Genomic DNA, 19,158 nt, shown 5'->3' on the forward strand with positions numbered 1-19,158 from the left:
GCATTAGGGAAACTCAAACGCGCAGCGTGATTGATTCTCCCCTAGGGTCCGCCATGAAAAATGTATGGAATTACTCATGCAAAGTCCCACTTACACATGGGTCTTTTGTGAGGACATTAAAACACCGGCGCTTGTCAGCCGCTTGCCCACTGTTTGCAATTTGCTCCCATTTATTATCATGAACAAACAAGCGCTGATTCCATTTCCGAGTCCTGGAGCATCACGCTGAGCTCCCGGGTTGGCACCCACCTGGGATGCAGGGATGGGGACATGGGGCCCAGGGGCTGGGGCAAGACAGGGACCCCCAGCCCCATTCCCACCTGGTGCCCTGCAGCTGGGGCTGCTGGAGAGCGCAGGGATGGGAGCGTATTTCTAAACACAGTGCTGAGAGGTGAAGGGATGCGAGGAATACCACATATTGTACTCATCAGGCTGTTCTCGCTGGGAGGAACGAGGCTTGAATCGCATCACGTTTCCCCTCTGCTCTCAAAGCGTTCCGACTCGTAATGCATTTCCCACCCCGCGTGAGCACCTCGCGGAGTCAAAAAGACAAATTTCACAAAGCATCCAAAGCTGCTGAGAGCCACGGCTCCGCGCTCAAAACCCATCGCTCATTGACCTGAGCAGCCCGGGCTTCCCAACGCTCCCACCCACACTCCCACCCAGCACCGAGCCCAGGAGTGCAACGCAGGGCGGGGGGCTCCGACCACAGCCCCCACGAGTGGCCCCAGAGCGGACACCATCAGCCCCCAGTGCCACCCGGCTGCCAAGAGAAGCCCGTATCAACACACAGCAGTGACAGGTTCCGCCACAGCGCACGGTAATTGCATCTCCAAAAAGCAATTACCGCGTAAGCGACGCCGCAGCGCGGGCAACGAGCTGATATTTCTTTGCAGGGTGAGGACGCAGGAGGATCCCGGCACCGGGGCCATGGGGACCCTCATCCTGTGAGCACCCCACCGGGCAGGGCCCTGTGAATACTGCGATGATTTCAGCTCCTGAACCACTTCGTCCTCCATACACCACCAGTTTCTATGGGAGAGAGAAGGAAATCCCTCCTGGTGCTGGCACCACGCTGCTCCGTGATTGGGGATGGGGCATGGTTGGGTCCTGCCCAGCACCGGGCAGTACTAAGCAGCACTACACGCAGACTCCAAGTGGAGATAAGGGAGGAGAAGCTTTTCTGCAGATGAAAACGCATCGTTTGGGGCTGGAGACGTCAAAGGGAAGAAAAAAAGCACAACAAAACGAAGCAAAACGCGGCGCTTCCCTCCAGAAATGAAACAAGTTGCGGTGTCAAAGTGAGAGATGCCTCCTCGTTACGCCGGCTCCAAAAGGCTTTGTTCGTCTTGACTCCTGCAATCAGGGAAAATCAAAACATTTCACAGCAACAGCAATCCCCATGCAGAAAACATCAACTTTGCTGAGCCCCAGCTCCTGACGCAGCAATGGCTGCGTGCTGGTGAGCACAGGCGGGCAATGCGCTCATGTGGCCTTCGAGTTCAATTAAAACTAATTAGCAGGAGGAGGAACAGCCTCCTTCCCCTTCCATCAGCTCTCCATTGTGTATTGGGCGCTGGGGCTTTGATGTGGGGAAGTCACCGTGATGTGCTCGGGGCGATGCGGTGGTGAGTTTGGGGACCAAGTGAGTCTGCAAGGTGAGAAGGCAGCAGCAGGTCCCCTATGGGACAACACACATAGGGTCTGTCCACCGAAATGCTGGACCAAGTTGGGAACCTTCTCTCTGATGGGATGCACAAGGATGCAGGCAGCTGGCTTCATGAATTAGAGCACAGCCAGGGATGAGGGCAGCGCATCAGGGCAGAAAGGCTTTCCCCTTCCCATCCTATTCCTCCTCCATCCCCATCCCCATCTCCCACCCCATCCCCATCCCATCCCCATCCCCATCTCACCTCAACCCATCCCCATCCCACCCCACATCCCTCCCCGCTGGCACAGACCCCCATCTCTCCCCAGTGCCAGCAGCACGAGGTCAGGATGGCATGGCCAACCACGGGGCTGGCTCTGAGCCGTGTGGCCAGGCAGCGCACACAATTAGTAAATTAATTATCGAGCGGTAACGGAGATTTCATAGCTCGGAGCTGTCACATCAACAGTGTTTTGTCAACCAAGATGACGACTGGTAGAATTATTACTGCAGTGCTGGGACTGAAAACAGAGGAGAGAGAGACTTGCAGGGAAAGGGAAGGATAAAAATATAAAGGGAAGAGATAGGAAGGAACAAGATAAGTGGGTTTTGTTGCTAATGGAAGCTGGCACGGGGACAGAATCTCAACCATTATAAGACAACACACTACATTACTAGTGGCTCTGAATGATCCACTTAATTAACAACCAGCGCAGAAGGAGCCACCGGGAGCACGTGTGCGTGGGGAGCCCGCGAGCACCGCGGTGCAGGTGATGCCCCAAAAGCGAGGGGTGCCCAGGGCAGCGAACCCCACGGCTGCTGGGGAGCACCAGGAGTCGGGCCCGGCCCCGCCGGGGGGCAGCGGCCGCAGCCAGGCGCGGCGGAAGAACGGCTTATGTAAATTATTAATAATAACGCTTCACACTTCTAATAGCGCCTTTCAGCCAAGGATCCCGGAGCTTTACAAACACTAATTAATTAAGTACAGAAGACAGCTCAGGAGTGGGGAGAGCGCGAGTCCCCAGCTGCTTGCTCCTTTGGCAGGGGCAGGAGGGATGGAGCAGGTTCTGCCCTATGGGCACCGCAGCATCGCACTGGGGCAGCATCCATCCCCCACCCTCCCATTGGCCCAAGCAGCCACGGGCCCACGCTGCCACAGCACCCACGGCGCTGAATGACAACACCAGGACGTGATTTCCCCTCCCCACCCGCTTCCCCTTCGTTTCCCCGGGCCCAGATTTAGGCGGCACATCCAATCACATATATAAATAACATCCCACCCTCCTGCTTGGGAAATGCATTCCTTCGCTTCCCACCCGGCCGGGCTTTAAATATCCCCACGTCAATGTTTGCTGCGCCGGCTGCGTGTGGGAGCTGCGCTGGGTGCAGCTCCACCCAGAGACCCCATCGCCCACGGGGGACAACTGGCACCGGCAGCGCTGGGTGCACGGGGGCTGGTGGTGCTTGCAGTGCTCAGAGCCATCCGCAGAGGAGACAGCCATGAACCCATTGCAATGACAGCGACGGCACTCGCTGGTTTGGGGCCAGAAGCCAACATTCAACAGGGGCTGCTGGGGAGAGCTCCATCAGTGTGCATCCTCACGCCTCTATTCTGCTCCACATCCCCAGCTCTGCTCCTAACCCTAGCCCTAACCCTAACCCCAACCCTAAATCCAATCCTAACCCCAACCCTAACCCCAACCCTAACCCTAACCCTAACCCAAAACAGCCCCCAGGGCAGGGATGGCAAGGATTGCACCCCTCTGGCTGAGGGTGTAAGGAGGCAGTGGGGCAGTCACAAACAGCATTTGCATGTTGAAGTGCCTTAATGCTATTTTAACACCTCTCTGGCTATTTTTACCGCAGCAGAAATACAACAGGAGGACAAGGCCAGAGAAAGGGCGAGGAATGAGCTCAAAATACGGGGCAGAGGCAAAAAAAAATTACAGTAAAACCCCACGTGGGCACAGCACCGGGAGCACAGTGGGAGCAGCAGGCTGCCAGGAGGGGTCCATGGGAAATCCTGGACCCCCCCGATCCCCCTGAGTCATCCAATGCCCATTGGGCTGTGGTGGTCCCTGCCACCCCATAGCAGGGCTCTCCCAGCCCTATTTTCCAGACCCCAAGAAGGAAAGGCAATGTCCATGCCTGGAAACCCCTCCAACAAAGGGAAGATCCCAAAAAATGCTGCTTCCCCTTTGCCACCAACGCAGCACCTCAGGTCACACCTCTGCTGACATGGGAAGCCGCCAGGACTGAGTGGGGCATGGAAGGATCTTGAGTTCCATACACAGTGGATGTATCCAAGGGGTTTTAATAGGGGAAAGTTTGCCCAAATGAGTGCAACTGGAACATCCGCTCATCCCCTCAGTCTGAATTGGCTCTTCCAGTGCCATTATTGAGTCTGTGCTGAATTCCTGCATGGCAGCAGGGGCAGATGAGCAGCGCAGACCTCTCCCCAAGCACGGGGTTGTTTTGGGTGAGGGTGGACCCCTGTAGCCACAGGGGACAGCCCAGTGCTCGGCAGCATCCCTGCCCGTTGCCAGGACAACGGGATGTGATGGATCCGGCTCCATCGGGGACCACAGGTACAGGGAGAAGTGTGCCCCATCCCAACAGGGCAGATATGGGGAGGGGATGGGGGCAAATGGAAGGGTCCCTTCCCCCCACCCAGCACCGCACCACCCCTGGCAGAACGGCTCGCACCACCCGGAGGCTCCGGAGCAGCATAAAGGTGCAGCTTCATTTCTTCGCTGTTGGTACCATGGCAACCTTTCCCACTTGGTTTAATTACGGGCGGCTGCTGCCTTGGAGGGGGGGCCATTCCCAGAGCCACGCTGCAGGGCAGGGGCTGGCGGAGCGCACCCAGGGGCTGATTCCCCCTTGCAGACCTGCAGCCGAGCTGTCCATGGCCGAGCACCCCATGCACGGGGATGACACCCACCCAGACACTGCTCCAGCTGAGCCCACACGGGGAACGGGCGTTTCCCTCCTCCCCTTGGCACAACCCCATGCATGGGAGCACCCAGCAGCCCCCGGCTCTGCTCACTCGTCCATCACCGCTCCTCAAACACAACGTCCTCCATCCAAAGGAGGACCAGAATAACGGGCCCAGGCTTCCTGGGCGCTGCTGGGGCCTCCAACCCCACTGGGAGGGCATCTGGGGCTGGCTCGTCCACGGCACGGGGCAACCAAGGCTGGGCTTAAAAGGAGCAGTGTGGATGTCTGCAGCCCTACGGGATGTGGGGAAGGCAGCGGCGGTGCCAGGGGAGGATCCTCATTACCAATTACCAACAATTACCCTCCGCGGTGCTGACCTCGAGCTGCCATATGGCCAAGCTGGGCTGCATCACGGCCGGGGCACTGCGGTGTGCTGGCACTGGGATGTGGGGAGGATGAGGCCAGGGAGCCCTGGGCAGCAGGAAGGGCATCTCTGGGGGAACAGCACTTAATGCAATTAAGAAGAGGGAGGACACGAGGTGTAAACAAGGCCCTCTGAAGCAGGGCAGAAGACACCTGAGCCGGCTCAGCAGCAGCGAGCGCCGGGCTTCAAAGGTCACCTCTGGGCATGAATTTTAATTTCACACAGGAGTTTTGCTCATTTGTTAATTATTTTCAGATGAAAAGGGAGATATTCCTGGAACGGGTGAAGAAAGGGCTAAAGCAACATTTGAATTTCAAAGGCAAGCTGTTTGCAAGGGAAACAGAAGAGGAGCAGGGGAAAATCTCTGCGAGCAGAGAGCAGCTGGAGGGGGTCCCTGGGCTGTGGGTCAGCGCATGGAGATTGATGGGGAATGGCATCACATGGGGCACGGGGGGACGAGTCCTGACCCCATAGCGTGGCACGGGACAGGGATGTTCGGGACGTCATCGCCATCCCAAGGCCTCTGCAGGGGGAGTGTAAAGGGCCTAGCCCTGGGGAAGGGGGAGAAGAGAGTGGAAACACAGAGCCAGACGGGAGAGAGCACAGCGGGGAGAAGAACAGACAGATTTTCCCTCTTCCTTTGATTTTTTAAGGCAACCATTTGCTTTTTATGGAGTCTGAGGCCCGGGGAGGATTGCAGCGCGTTGCACACGAAGCACAGTGTGTTATCACTGCACTGCACCCTGCATCCCAGCACCCCAATGCCCACATCACCCTGCACCCACTACTGAAGTGCAGCCACTTTTGGAGAGGGCACAGCACCCTGGGAACCCAGCCAGGATGGGCCCAGCAGCCCCATGATGTCAGAATGGGGAAAAGCGAGGTTAGACCGAGGGTTCGTCATCATGTCTTTGCTCCTCTTGATCCCCTGCTGGAGCTGCTGGGAGGATTTTGCTCCCAGCTCAGTGCAGCGGTTCTGCCCTGCCAAAGCCATGGGAAGCCCAGCTCCAACAGCTCTGAGCCCATTCTAATCTTGTAAAACTGAACGCACTTACACCTAATGCAGAATTAAACCGCCCCGCAGGGAGGGAAATCCCTGCAGATGAGCTTAAACATCGCTGCCCGCTCCAGAAGCGCTGCGCAGAGCTGGGACAGGAGCTGGAGCTGAGCTGCGGAGATGGGAACAGCCCTGCCCCCATAGGCCGCCCCATAGCACCACCGTGACATCCAGCATCACTCCAACACCCAGCACCACTGCAACACACAACGCCACTGCTCTGACAGCCAGCAACACCACGACACCCAGCGCCACCCCAACACCCAACAACAGCATCCCAACACCCAACACCCAACACCCAACACCACTCCAACACCCAATGCCACCCCAACATCCACTGCCACCCCAACACCCAACAACGCCACTGCTACATCCAATGCTACCCCAGCACCCAACACCCAACACCACTCCAACACCCAATGCCACCCCAAGACCCAACAACACCATTGCGACACCCAATGCCACCCCATCACCCAGCAACACCCCCCCAACCCCCAGCCCCACATCCCCAGGCCACCTGCGCCCCATTGCCAATCTCTGGTGCTCCTCCAGAATTCCACGTGCAGCGGCGCTCGGTATTTTGTGTGTCTACAAGAAAATACCAAGTGGAGTTTGCAAAGATTAGGCACATTTAAATGCAAATTGTGTTATTTCTGTCTTGAAAAGTGTCATTAATACATTTTGTGCAATTTGGAAAAATCAGTAGCAATTATTTTTTTTTCGAAATGAACCATTAGCCAACTTTCATTTGGAGGGGGAAAAATATCAAGAAAATCATTATATGACTGACACATTTCCTCCCAGGTCTTAGAGCTGCCGAGCTGCTTTCTCAGACCAAGAATAATGAGCAACATAAGGGATGAAGAGACACTTCCATGAGGTGGGTGGGCAGGAGAGCCCTGAGCTGGGACCTCTGGGAAGGGCTCAAAGACCCCACGGAACCTTCACCACATTTCACAGAGCTTAAAACCAAGCATGTGCTCACGTGCTGCCCGCAGCAGAGCTTTTCCTCTTTATGAATGGGGGAAAATCCACAAAAAGGAGGAAAATGTTGGGAAAGGGCCGAGGCACGGCTGGCACCCAGGTGTGGCTGCATGTGGGATCTGTGCCTTGCTCTGGCTCCGGCCATGCAGCGTGATATCCCCACTGCTGTGCTGCTCAATGAAAGGGTAAGAGAGAAAACAGAAGAGGATCTGCGCTGAGATTGAAAGAGAAAGGGTAAAAAGAAAAAAAAATAATAATAATAAAATGAAGGGCACCTGATCTTATTTGATTCATCGGAGTGAAAGCGAAGAGCAAATTTACATCACACTGGAAGCGCTCATTAACTGATGCTCCATGACAGCCTGGCACCTCTCCCTGCTCCAAGGCCCCGGCATCACCCTCGCTGCCCGGGGGGCTCTGGGCTGCACCACTCCTGCCCAGGGCAGGGACTGAGCCCTGGACCTGCTGTCCCCGTGCAGGGAGGGATGGGGCTGCCACCCCTGGCCCCTCAGATGCAGGGATGCTCGAGAGGGCAGGAATGCCGTAATGCATCATCCCTGCTCTCCATCCCCTTCACAAATCCCCATTCTGGGCAAGGCGGGTGCAACAGGGCCAAGTTTGCTGATTGCTTTCCCCCCCAGGCTCCTCCCAAATGCCATGGTCACCAGCTCTAAGCGCTGCTTGCAGCAGGGCCCTGAGGTCCCGCAGTGGTGGCACCTACAGGATGCAGAGCACTGGCGTCCCCAAACCACCCACAGGCTGCAGCACAGAGCTGCACAGCAGCAGCTGTGTGGGCACAGTGGGGGCACAGAGACCCCCACCTCCATCCATCCCATCCCCTGGGCTGTCATTCTCCCCCTCCCAGCCGTGTGCTGTAAACCCTTCACCCAGAGCCCATTGCTGACTGCTGCAGAGCGCACGGAACCAACCCATCCTCCCACCACCCAGCCCCGCCACCGAGTGATGGATGGGCGCTGTCACTCCTCCCAGCCCTTTCCTATCGACGTTTGTTTTAATACACACCACAGCCCCCAGCTCAGCTGCCCGACGCAGGGGCCATCACCCGCAGGGATGTGGGCAGCAGTGGGATGGGGACTTAAAACCCCCATTGCCACAGGCAGCGTCAGGGGCTCGAGGCCCCCGCCCCACTGACAGCTCCTGCCCTAGGCTGGGCCCCCAGCAGTTCCATCCCTGCTCCTGGGAGCATCTCAGCTCGCCCTGCAACCGCCCAAGGGCTGCACAGTGGAGACCCTTCCCCCGGGGCTGCCCACGGCTCCCAGCAGCGGCCCCGGAGCCACGCATTACGATGATACCTGCTGGATGCTTGATCAAAAGGGCGTATTTCACCCGACGCCATGACAGATTCTCTCGCCGTTTTTAGTAGCTTTTTTCATGTCCTCTTTTGCTCTGATATGGATCCAATATCTCCTGCAGCGTCGAAGGCCATAAAGATAAAAAATGGGGCAATTGAGGCAGAAGTTTATTGGTGGGAAAATACGCGCGCGCACAGCGTGGTCGCTGGCAGCTATTTTTTGGGCAGATCGGCGGCACAGAGAAACCCACGGGCATCAATCTCTGCTCTCCACCCGCAGTCGCATCCATGAGCGCTGCTGCAGCGCTGGTGGCAGCTGGAGGTGGCTGGGATCACCAGAGCCGGCTCCGAGTGCTGAGTGCTACAGAAATCCAATGGGAAAACCATGCGGCTCACGGCGGGGCAGGACGGAACCAGGGGCTGCGATCACCTGCAGCGAGATGGGGGCTGGTGCGGGCAGCACGCAGCATGCAGCCAGCACCCTGTTGGCAACCAGCAAGCTGCGTGCAAGGGAGACCGGCATCCTGCATGCAATCAGGACCCTGCATGCAACCAGCACGCTGCATGCTGCTGAGGTCTTGCATAGAACTGGCAGCCTGCAGGCAAACGGAATCCTGCACACAACCTGCACCCTGAATGCAAACAGAACGCTGCAGCTGGCAGAGCACAGGGGCTGGAAACAATTCAGAGCAACCAGGCCGGCCGCTCGCTCAGCAATGTGCTGAATCTGGAAAGAGAAGGAGCAGCACGGGCTGTGCTCTCCGGCACCGTGGATGCCCCCAGCCCGCTGCCATGGTGATGTGAGGTTGGGGTTGGTGCATCCCATGAGAAAACTGCAGCAAGAATCCCTTGGTGCATCCCAGGGAGGGACAACGATTGCTGTAGGAATCTCTTGGTGCATCCCCCCAGCTGTTGCAACGGTTGCAACAAGGCGCCGGTGCAATCCCAAAGAACGGAGGCTCTGGACAGGGCACAGCGCGGCAGCACCGATGCTTCCTGGGTAGCAGCAGCGTGTCCCTGGATGGCAGCACCGCGTTCTGCTTCGTGCATCACCAAGCGAGCTGCCAACGGAGCCCGGCGCCCAGCTCCTCACCACGCGATGATGCATGAGTCAGGAGGAGCCCTGCGCGGGAGGGACTGCGCGCTGATTTATACGCAGCAGATTTGTTACGTCCGACGCAGCGATGGGAAATGCGGAGAAAGCCCCGAGATGGGCTCTTTGCAGAGCCGCTCCTTGGCGATCGCTGCGCTTTGAAGGAGGTTGGAAAGAACAGCACGATGGATTACAGCCACCCATGAGGAAGCGGCCGAGCGATCCGCCCGCGTTCCTTCCCCGCTCCCACCATCGCCGCGGGGTCCCACCCATCCCCGTGCCGTTCCCCAGCAGCTCTTCCCTCAGAGCAGCCAACGAATGGAGGCTGCACGCTGGCAGAGCCTGGGGGAACCCCAGCCCCCAAACGGCCCCAAGGACCCCACCGCCCTCCCACCCCATTTCCAGGGACACCCCTCCCTGGACTCTTACTGGCAGCTGCATGGCACATCCCCATCTCTCCCTTGGCACCCAGCGCTGGTGCTGAGTGCGGCGCTCACTGATCTTCCCTCTTTCGATTTCCAAGCACCCACTGACCGTGGTACTGAGCCCCCAACATCTGGTGCAGCTGTGAGCACCCTGCTGCCGGACCCCAGCCCCGAGGAGGCAGAGCCATGGGCAGGGACAGCCCCGGAGCAGCAGCAGCACAGCAGCAGGGAGTGGCAAAGCCTTTTTGGGGACGCACACCAATAGAGCCCAGGGAGATGCGCTGGGCCACACTGTGCATGGGACCTCTCCCTCCAGCACCCCGCACAGCACCTCCCGACCCATCCACCCCCCAAGAGCCCCTGGTGCCGGCTCAGACTCCACTCCACCCCGATCCCCGGGAGCGCATCGCTCCGTGCCGGGCAGGGATCTCTGCGCCGCGGTGCCGAGATGACTGAGGCTTCTGAAGTTCACACATTTGCATTCGCCTCTTTTCCTGAATAAAGAAGAAATCCCACGAGCTCCTCCGCCATCCGCGATTACCAACAGTTTATCAAAACCCACAGCCCCGTTCCCCGCAGCGCCGGCGTCGCTGGGAGCACTGGGACGGGGACGCGGTGCCAGCCATGGGGACACGGCGGCAGAGCACAGGGGCCACCACGGTGACACGAGGTGACGGGCGGCGCTGGGGACACTGCCAGGCTCACCGGGGGGGGAAGCCGAGCTGAAGGGCCGTAATTAAAAGCCTCCTGTCAGGGCATTCGTACCTCGGTGCAACCAGTGAATGCATTAGCGGGGATCCCACTGGGGCTGTTGTGCTGTTTTATTTGATGGCTTTAATGAATTTATTTCCCTGCTCACAACCGCTTCCCGACTGGTGGCAAACGCACGCTCGGCCGCGTCCTTCTCAGCGGGGCTCCGGAGCCACGTGGTGGGCTCGGTGACCTTGGTGACAGCCCCCAGCTGTCCCCAGCTGCAGCGCAGCTCCCCGCTCCCTCTGCCATTCCCTCTGTCCAACCCCAGCCCGGGGGAAGGCTGCAGTGTGGGGTCTGGTGATGGATGCGCTGAGCAGACTGAGGTCTCCACTCATTGCTTTGCCGCAGAGAGGAGCACCATGGAGCATGTTTGTGGCTGCCATCCTTTCCCCACCTGAAGCCTTTCCCTCCTGGCACACACAGCACAGCAGCCCGGAGAGGCGGATAAATCGCTTCTTCCAATGTGACAGCTTGGGCAGTGTGTGCAAGAAATGAGGTGCAACAGCCCCGGTGCCGAATCCCCAGCCCTGTGCACACCCACCTGCCTGCATGCAGCCCCCAGCCCATCCCACAGCCCCACCCCAACCCATGTGCAAACTCTTTCTGTCACACTAAGCCGCCTTCCCCTTTGGCCTCCAATGAGCGCCGTCACTCAACCATGCACCATGCACTGTGCACCATGGAGATGCATTCCCCCAGCAGCATGCACGTCCATCTGCATGCAAGTGTGCAAACGCACGTGCAAACCCACACGGGCATGCACACAGCAACGCGCACCCAGCACAGCTTCAGGGCTTCCCCTGCTTCCTCCCGCCACATCCCAGCCCCTCCAGCGGCCATGCTGCAGGGCTCCCTGAAGAGAAGCAGGCAGATGTTTGTTCTGCCACAACCTGCGTCCTGCTGGATTCCATCATAATATCAATTACCCTGAGCACTCATCCACGGAGCTCAGCAAATCAGGATGGATGGAGCCTCCTCCCTGCCAGCAGAGGGGCAGGGGTCCCACACAGCGGTGCTGGGGACGCCGAGTGCTGGCAGCAGATGGGAGGTCACAGGGAACCAGCAGCAGAAGGGACAGGCAGAGCCCAGGGATGAGTTCCCACCGAGGAGCAGGGAAACACTGCACACCTCCCCATTCCCAGCCTGGGCTGATGGAGGAGCCCTGCAGGCAGGAGCTGAGCACGGGGTGGGTGATGCCCCCCGGGCCAGGGGTGCAGTTTTGAGTGTGTGTTATTATTTTGGCAGCGCTGGAGTCAAGTAGCTCAATTAAGCAATAACTGCCTCTGCACAGCCGCCCACACAGCCCGCGGTAAATAATTAAATGCTGAAATAATACGGCAGATGGGAAGCAGCGCGGAGAGAAACCGCGGGGCTGAGAGGAACCCGAACGGCCCCTGGCACAGCAGCAGCTGCATGGGGCTGGGAAGTCACCGCAGAGCCACTCGCCACTCCAGCATCACTGCAGGAGGAGGCTGGGATGTTCCCCACAGGCACTGCGCACCGCTGCAATGTGCGTCGGGAATGGTGACCGCCAGGACTGCGGTACCCAGGGATGGAGAGATGGGGATGAACGGGGATGGGATGGGATGGAGATGGAGATGTGAATAGGGATGGGGATGGAGATGATGGAGATGGTGGAGACGATGGAGATGGAGATGTCCTTCTCCAGCTGTCATTGCCATTGGGCTGGTTGGAACGAGGCATAGCCCACTGGGGACAAGGCACAGATTGTAGGGGACCTCACCCATAGGACCTGCTATGGCAGCCCCCCCCTCCCCGCTCCCTGTGACCGTGGTTCCGGATCTCCCCACCCATCTCACTCCCACCGCAGAAGGGCACGGTGCCCCAAAAACATGGGAGTACACGGAACAGAATCCCTGGAGGGGCAGCACCATGAAAAACATCGTGGAAAATGTTAACGCAGCCACGCTATTGATCTGGACGTGAAGCACATACCAGGCAAACCCGCCGCCCCACTCACAGATCATCTGCATTTATCTCCTTCAACCAGCTACAGGAGCATCATTGAAAGGCCTAATTACAAGCTGCTGATAGATAAATATTAATGCCAAAACTCCGGGAATAAAAATACGGCTCGGTGCTCGGAGGGCTCGGTGCAGAGTGCGCACGTTCCAGGCACTGGAGCCAACGCAGGCGCTCGGCCGCCCCAGCACCGGGCACTGAGGAGTGGGGGGGGGGGCTGCTGGAGGCCAGATCTTGGGGGACACTGGCTCCGTGTGCCCGTGGGAGCTGGAGCGTCCTCTCCGTATTCGCATTTCCATCACATCCTCCTCCTCCAGCCGCGGCTGCTCCGCCGGCTCCGCTCCTCCATCTGTTTAAATGCCACCTCCAGAAGGGATCGGCTCCAGGCATCCTCTCCCCTTGTCACTTGTGTCCCATCTCCCCTTACACATTTGCTGGTGGAGAAGATCTGGGCTTTGTGGAGCCCGGGAATGGGGCAGAACTCACCTGCTGGGGCCAGGACCATGATGGGCAGGGGCTGGGCTCAAAGCCCCTGTGGGCAGCGGCACCGCCACCCCACGTGGAGCACGGCCCTGCCCGCGGACAGTGCTGCTCATTTCTGAGCACAAATTGAATCTCAGCTGCCAAAGGCTTTTCTGCACGATCTACCTGCCCGGCGCCTGGCAAATCAGATCTGTAGAACAGCCCCGGAGACATCTCCAGATCTTCATCTCCTTCATTATCAGCTCCTGGCAGAGCCCAGAGCCACGCTCACAGCTTCATCTCCTGCTCCAGCAAAGCCCGGGCGCTGAGATGCCATCGTGTGACAGGTGGGACATGGACCACACCGTGCGCAGGGGGTGCACGCACGCATGCACGCAGCACCGGGTGCACACACAGCACTGGGTGCACGCACAGCCACGTGCCCGGTGCACATCTGGCGCTGCCCAGATGCAGCCCTCCCCCAGCTGCCTGCAGGGGTGGTGGTGGCAGCAGGGACGCTGCGCAGCTGTCCCCGGGGGGGACGTGGCTGGGTGCTGCAGCCCAGCACCCCCCTGCATGGTGTCGGCAGCGTTTCCCCGGAGCTGCTGAATAATTTGCATCCACTGAGACGCAGCTCCTGGGCTGTGTTTGTCAAAGTCAATCTGCAGCTCGCTGCCTCCGGAGACGGGAACACGATGGCGGCACGCGGGCTGAGCGGGGATGGCAGTGTGGTGCGTCCCCCCCCACCCCGTGCCGGCGGTGACACCCGTGGCCACGTGCTGCAGGATGGCACAGTGCCCTGGAGCTCTGCACCACACCCAGGCCACGCAATGCTCCCCATGTTCCCAGCGCTGGGGGCGTGGGGGCTGTTCCCTGCTTGTATGCACTATCTATAGTCCCCTCTATGCCTCTATATATAGATGATGCATCTCCTAACTGATCTCTTTGCAATCATAAAACCATTAAATTAATTAACCAAGGGGAAGGGAGGGAAGGCGGGATGCTCCCCAAAGAGCAGACAATCGTTCCACATTTATTTATACCAAAGGGAAGGATCGCCCACCCCCAGCGCTTCCCACTGCTGGGCCCCAGGTCCCCGGGCAGAGCGGAGTCACGAGGCCACCACCACGGGCACAGCCACCACCAGCTGCCCCGGCACCACGTCCCACAATGACACCCATAGCTCAGTGCCCCCCCCAGCCCCCCCCAGCCAGGCGGTGATTGATCGCCTGTCTGCCCGCAATCCCTGCATGTCACTCAGCCTCTAATCCTCAGCCTTGCTGCATTCTCCTCGCTGACAACCGGCTGACACGGTTTTCATTGCACTTAATCAGCTCTTTAAATGTAATGCCCCAATCGGCAGCATCTGCATTCCCGGGCTGGGGCGGGTGGAGCTGGAGGTGGGAAGCAGCCGGGGGGATGCAGACCCTCACCAGAATGCCTGGGGCTGGGCCAGCAGCATGGAGCTGCCTCCAGCGCCCACCAGCCCCATCCATCCCCGTGCTGGAAGGCGTCCATCACCCGGCTGAGCGCGTGTCCCCTGGCCCTGGTGACATCCCCTGTAACATCACCTCCGATGCCGGTACCCCCAGTCCTGTCTGCTGCAAACCGCACGGTGTGAGCACGCTGCAGCCCTATGCAGCACTGCAGCTGGAGCGCCGCCTGCCCCAGCCCCACTGCTCATTCCTGGGAAATTCAGCAAACACTGGGAGCAATCGCAGCCCCCGCAGCACCCTGCAAATCCCCCGAGATGACGGTGACGAAGGAGGGGACCCCAGCAGCATCGTGGGGACGGCAGATGGAGGTGACCTCCTGGCAAAGCAGAAGGGATGGTGGCAGGAGGAGGGGGCAGCAGAGCTGCCAGGCCAGGCTGTGCCAGCGAGGACTGAAAGCAGGAGGAAGAAAGCCTTGCTGGGAGCAGGGGAGCGCAGCGAGGCGAGCAGCTGCTGCCAAGTTGCTGCTGCAGGGAGCGGTGACAGCTGGGGCAGCACGGAGCTGCACGGCCGCTGCTGCAGGGAGAGGGACGCGGGGTTCTGCCCCAGCAGTGCACGGGCAAAGCGATGGGTGTGAGGGACGTGGGGAGATTTGGGGGCTGCAAAGGCAGCACGGCAACGGGGATGGAGCGGCTTCCTGGGGCTGGCACCCCAAGGCCCGGAGGCGGCAAGGCTCCATTCCTCAATGCACCCTGCACCCCACTCCCTGCCGTGGGGCTTCCTCCCTCCCAGCACCCGAAATCCTGGCAGCACCAATCCCCACCCAGCGGCACGGCCCAGCGCTGCTTGCTGCGCTGCGGGGGAATCGGGACGGGGGCCATTTTTCTCTCTTCACCTTTCTTTGTACTTTTATGCTAATGGCAATAAGAAGAATTAAACATCTCCTGTGCGGCGGAACAAAGGCTTCTATTGAGAGGAGATCAGTGTGACCGCGCTGACAGCCGGCGGCACGGCAGCCAGACAAAGAGCTCTCGCTGCGAGTCGGGGTGGGGAGCACCCTGCCTCCCCAGCACGGCCACAGCATCACCAGGACTCCACGTGCCCCCAGCCCAGCAGCCTCAGCCCCAGAAAATGCCTTTGGAGGAAATTTCCCGAGCTCGAATGCAGCTGAATGGAGCTGAGCGCACGGCTACCCCCGCAGCCCCCCCAGCAGCCAGAGCCCGAGGGCAGCGTTCGCCCAGCCCCACGTGCTCTGCTCCGTGCAGGATGAGAGAGGGAAGGAGATCGCCTCGGATGCTCCGGGCTGCCCTACATTCCTCCTAAATATAGCGGCCAGGTGCTGCCCGGCGGGGAGAGATGGGGGAGCACTGCCAGGTCCTGCTCGCCTCGCCCCGCGGTGCTCAGCCCTTGCCTGCCCCTGCCCCATCCCACCCCACTCCACCCCGCCCCATCCCATTCAATCCTCTCCCCATCCCTGCGTCCCCACATCCCAAGCATGGGGCAGGAGATGCTGGGGGTGTCAGGGCCCTGATCCGCCCATCCCGCCCCCCAGGGGCTCCCCCCGCGCAGCCCCACGCTGCCGCCCCGGTTCACGGATCCGATTCCCTCACCCAGGGTTTTTCAGTGCCTGGCAGCAGCTCTCATCTGCACAAAGCCTGAATCCCCAGCAGAGCAGCTCTGTGCTCACCCCCTTCTCCAGCCCCGCCGGGGGCGACCACCCTTGGCCACCACATCTGTGGGCACTGGGCACAGCCACATGCTGCACTCCTGAAGCTCTCACGGCTGCAGCTGCCCCATCCAGCACTGCTGGGGGGCTGGGGGGCTCCTCTACACGAACCCAGTGTGCAATCACGCGCTCGCCCCCAGGGTGCCCATGCAGAAACGCATTGGGCGCTCGTGCATGAGCAGAACAGCGCTCCAGCATCAATTATTCAGGTGCTCACGCGTGAGCCCGCTGTGCTCCTGCACGGCCCCCCCTGTGCCAGTACAACACAGGGCAAGGCAATGTGGGACGGTATGGCACAGCACAGCACGGTACGGAACAGAGAGCAGCATGGCACGGCACAGGATGGCATGGCACAGCGTGGCACGGCACAGTATGGCACAGGACAGCATGGTATGGCACAGCACGGTGTGGCACAGCACAGTATGGCACAGCACAGTGTGGCACAGCACAGTGTGGCACAGCATGGTATGGCACACAGTACGGCCCAGCCTCGTGCCTGCTCCCTCGCCTCGCTTCGCCCCACGTGCTCCTGCTCTCAGCTCCCCCTCCCTGGGAGTTTCTGCGGGGGGAGGGGAGGTCATGGCACGGAGCCCTCATCCCATTTAGGGCCTCTGGACGCTGCTGCCAAATAAAGGATGCTCTCTTAAAAGCTCCTCTACGCCCCAGCTCTGGCAGAAAGCTGCTGTTCACCTTGAAAAAGCCATTTGCTGAAGGCCAGAGACCCGATCTCTGCCGCAGTCAAAAGCTGCTCCCGTAATGGGTTCGCAGACAAAAGCGCCGAGCTGGCGGCTGATGGCATCCGGGGCCACGTCCCACTCCGCACGCCCCGTGCCCCCGCCCCGCGCTGTCCCCAAGAGCCCCGTGCCCACGTGGCGCTGCTTTCCGTGGGGCAGCCCCATCCCAGCCCTGCAATGTGCACAGCCCCGTCCCGCCACGCACTGTGAACACCCCACCCTGCAAACTGGGATGTGGGGGGCAAGCCCAGGGCAGGGGCACCCGCCCCCCCCGATGGGACGGGGCCGATGTTTGGAGGCGAGGAGACACAAAGCCCCTTTAAACCGGGAAGCAGCTCATAAATCCCAATATTTCAGATCACAATTGCCTCTTTTCCCCAAACTGCCCGACCTCATAAATATGCATTTCCCTCTTTTCGCTTTCTACAAATCTATTATTGTTTTTAACGACAACGGGAGACTGCAGTTTGCATTAGGAGTGCGTAATTTATCATTAAAATGTAATTTATAACATATAGAGTAGAGCATAATAAAGTCTGGATGCGGTGATGGATGGCGGGGAAGCATGCGTCCGAAGGGGATCTTGTTTGCATTCCTGTAGGTCTGCGCCGAGAGGGAAATGCAATTGTTGTAACAGAATTAGCTCCGTGCTCCGCGCCGCCGAGCCCCACAGCACAGCACAGCGCGGGGTTCCCATCGCAGCCCCCTCCCCTCGTTAGGGCTGACGAGCAGCAGCTAATTAGCTGCGCAGGTAAATGATGGGGAAGGGCATCCCGGGGCCGCCGGGTGCACGCTCCGGGCTGCGAACCCCGCGGCCCCAGCGGCCCGGCAGCGCCGAGAGCTGAATCCGTCCCGTTGTTTTCAATGCGTCTGCTTCCAAATTGCCGCTAAATAACACAGTTTATCTTTGGCTGATTGAGGCGAGGAATTTTGCAATTACAGACAAACGAGGACGTTCGGCGCCGCACGTCATTTGCATTTTTAAGGACCGAGGCTTTTCCGCTGCGCGGGCGCTGCCTAACGATGTTTGGGTCTGGGGCTGACACCTGGACGCCATCGCGTCGGCTCAGCCCGGGTCCCAGGCAGCGCACCGAGCCCTGCCGCCCGCGCCGTGGGGCTGGGGGAGCACCCGGGACCCCAGGCCGTGCTCGCTTCTTCCCCTGCTCTTGCTCTGCTGCCCACCCGGCTGCAGCGGGGCCGTGGGGCGGAGGGCCGGGCACCATCCCAGCATGTGGCTGCATGGAACCCGCTGTGCCGACGCGATGCTGCGCCGCGCTCCGGCCTCCATCCCCTTCTCCCACCAGCGCAGCACAACCCACTCCATTAGGGAGGGCTGCATCCTCCGGGCCCCTTTTTCTGCTCTAATTCCTCTCTTCCCCGAGCGGCCCCTGCCCTGCCAGCGCTGCCGCCCTCGTTGAGTAACTTGGCCAAACTTTGCTCTCTGCTGGGCTGGGGCTGCGGCGAGGAAGAGGAGCGCGAGCGGTGTAATTAGCGCCTGCGAGCGCTGCCGGGGGTCCCTGAGCCGCATGAATGATTCATGGAGAGGCCAGGCCGCACCGGGAAGGGCCGCTAATGCACTGAGTGCTTCCCCTGCACAAATCCCTGCCCCCTGCCTGCACGGCCCCGTGGGAGCGACGCAACCGTGGAGCATCACGGGTGGGCAGCGCGGGGCCGAGCGCTCCTCCAGCCCCACAGCCCCCGGCCCCACAGCCCCCCGAGCGGCCCCACGGGCGCTCAGCGAGGTCGCTGCTCCCCAGACCCCGTGTCCTTTGTCCCCAGCCCCACGGGACGCAGCCGCCGCCTCTCGCCCTTCGCATCCCATCTCGTAAACGCTGAGCTGGAAAAATCAGGAGAGCGCTTGGGCTGGCGCATGGAAGGAGACGCGCTGCCCCACCGCCGCCACGCGGGATGCTGCGGCTGCAGGAGGGGATCTGGCTCAGCCCCATTGCACCGCGCCCTGCCCGCCCCACTGCCAGCAGCCCATGCAGACCTCACCTTTCACCCTCCTCTCCCCCCCCCCCATTTCATTACGTTGTTATGGAGCTCAGTGCAATTAATTCCCAACTTGGGGGGAGTGGTGGCGGGACAGCAGAGCCCCAGCAGTGCGGGGAGCGTGCTCAGGGCAGGGGCTGCACTGCCTGCACCGCTCCAGCCCCACTCCGTGCTCCCCCAGCCCCACAGCAC

At 60.2% G+C, this 19,158-nt stretch overlaps 1 long non-coding RNA gene across 2 annotated transcripts in view; it reads right to left on the minus strand.

Moving 5' to 3' along the window:
* LOC110387533 overlaps nucleotides 1-19,158 on the minus strand; it is a 39,300-nt gene continuing 20,142 nt past the window's right edge. The window contains exon 3 of one of the 2 annotated variants that reach the window (XR_002432554.1): nucleotides 1-1,356. This is a non-coding gene — a long non-coding RNA (uncharacterized LOC110387533). Of the gene's footprint in view, nucleotides 1,357-7,425; nucleotides 8,482-19,158 lie in introns of those variants that run through there. The other variant, XR_002432553.1, reaches the window with a different exon arrangement.

This window comes from Numida meleagris, chromosome 22, assembly GCF_002078875.1.
Source record: "Numida meleagris isolate 19003 breed g44 Domestic line chromosome 22, NumMel1.0, whole genome shotgun sequence".
In the NCBI taxonomy this organism is placed as follows: domain Eukaryota; kingdom Metazoa; phylum Chordata; class Aves; order Galliformes; family Numididae; genus Numida; species Numida meleagris.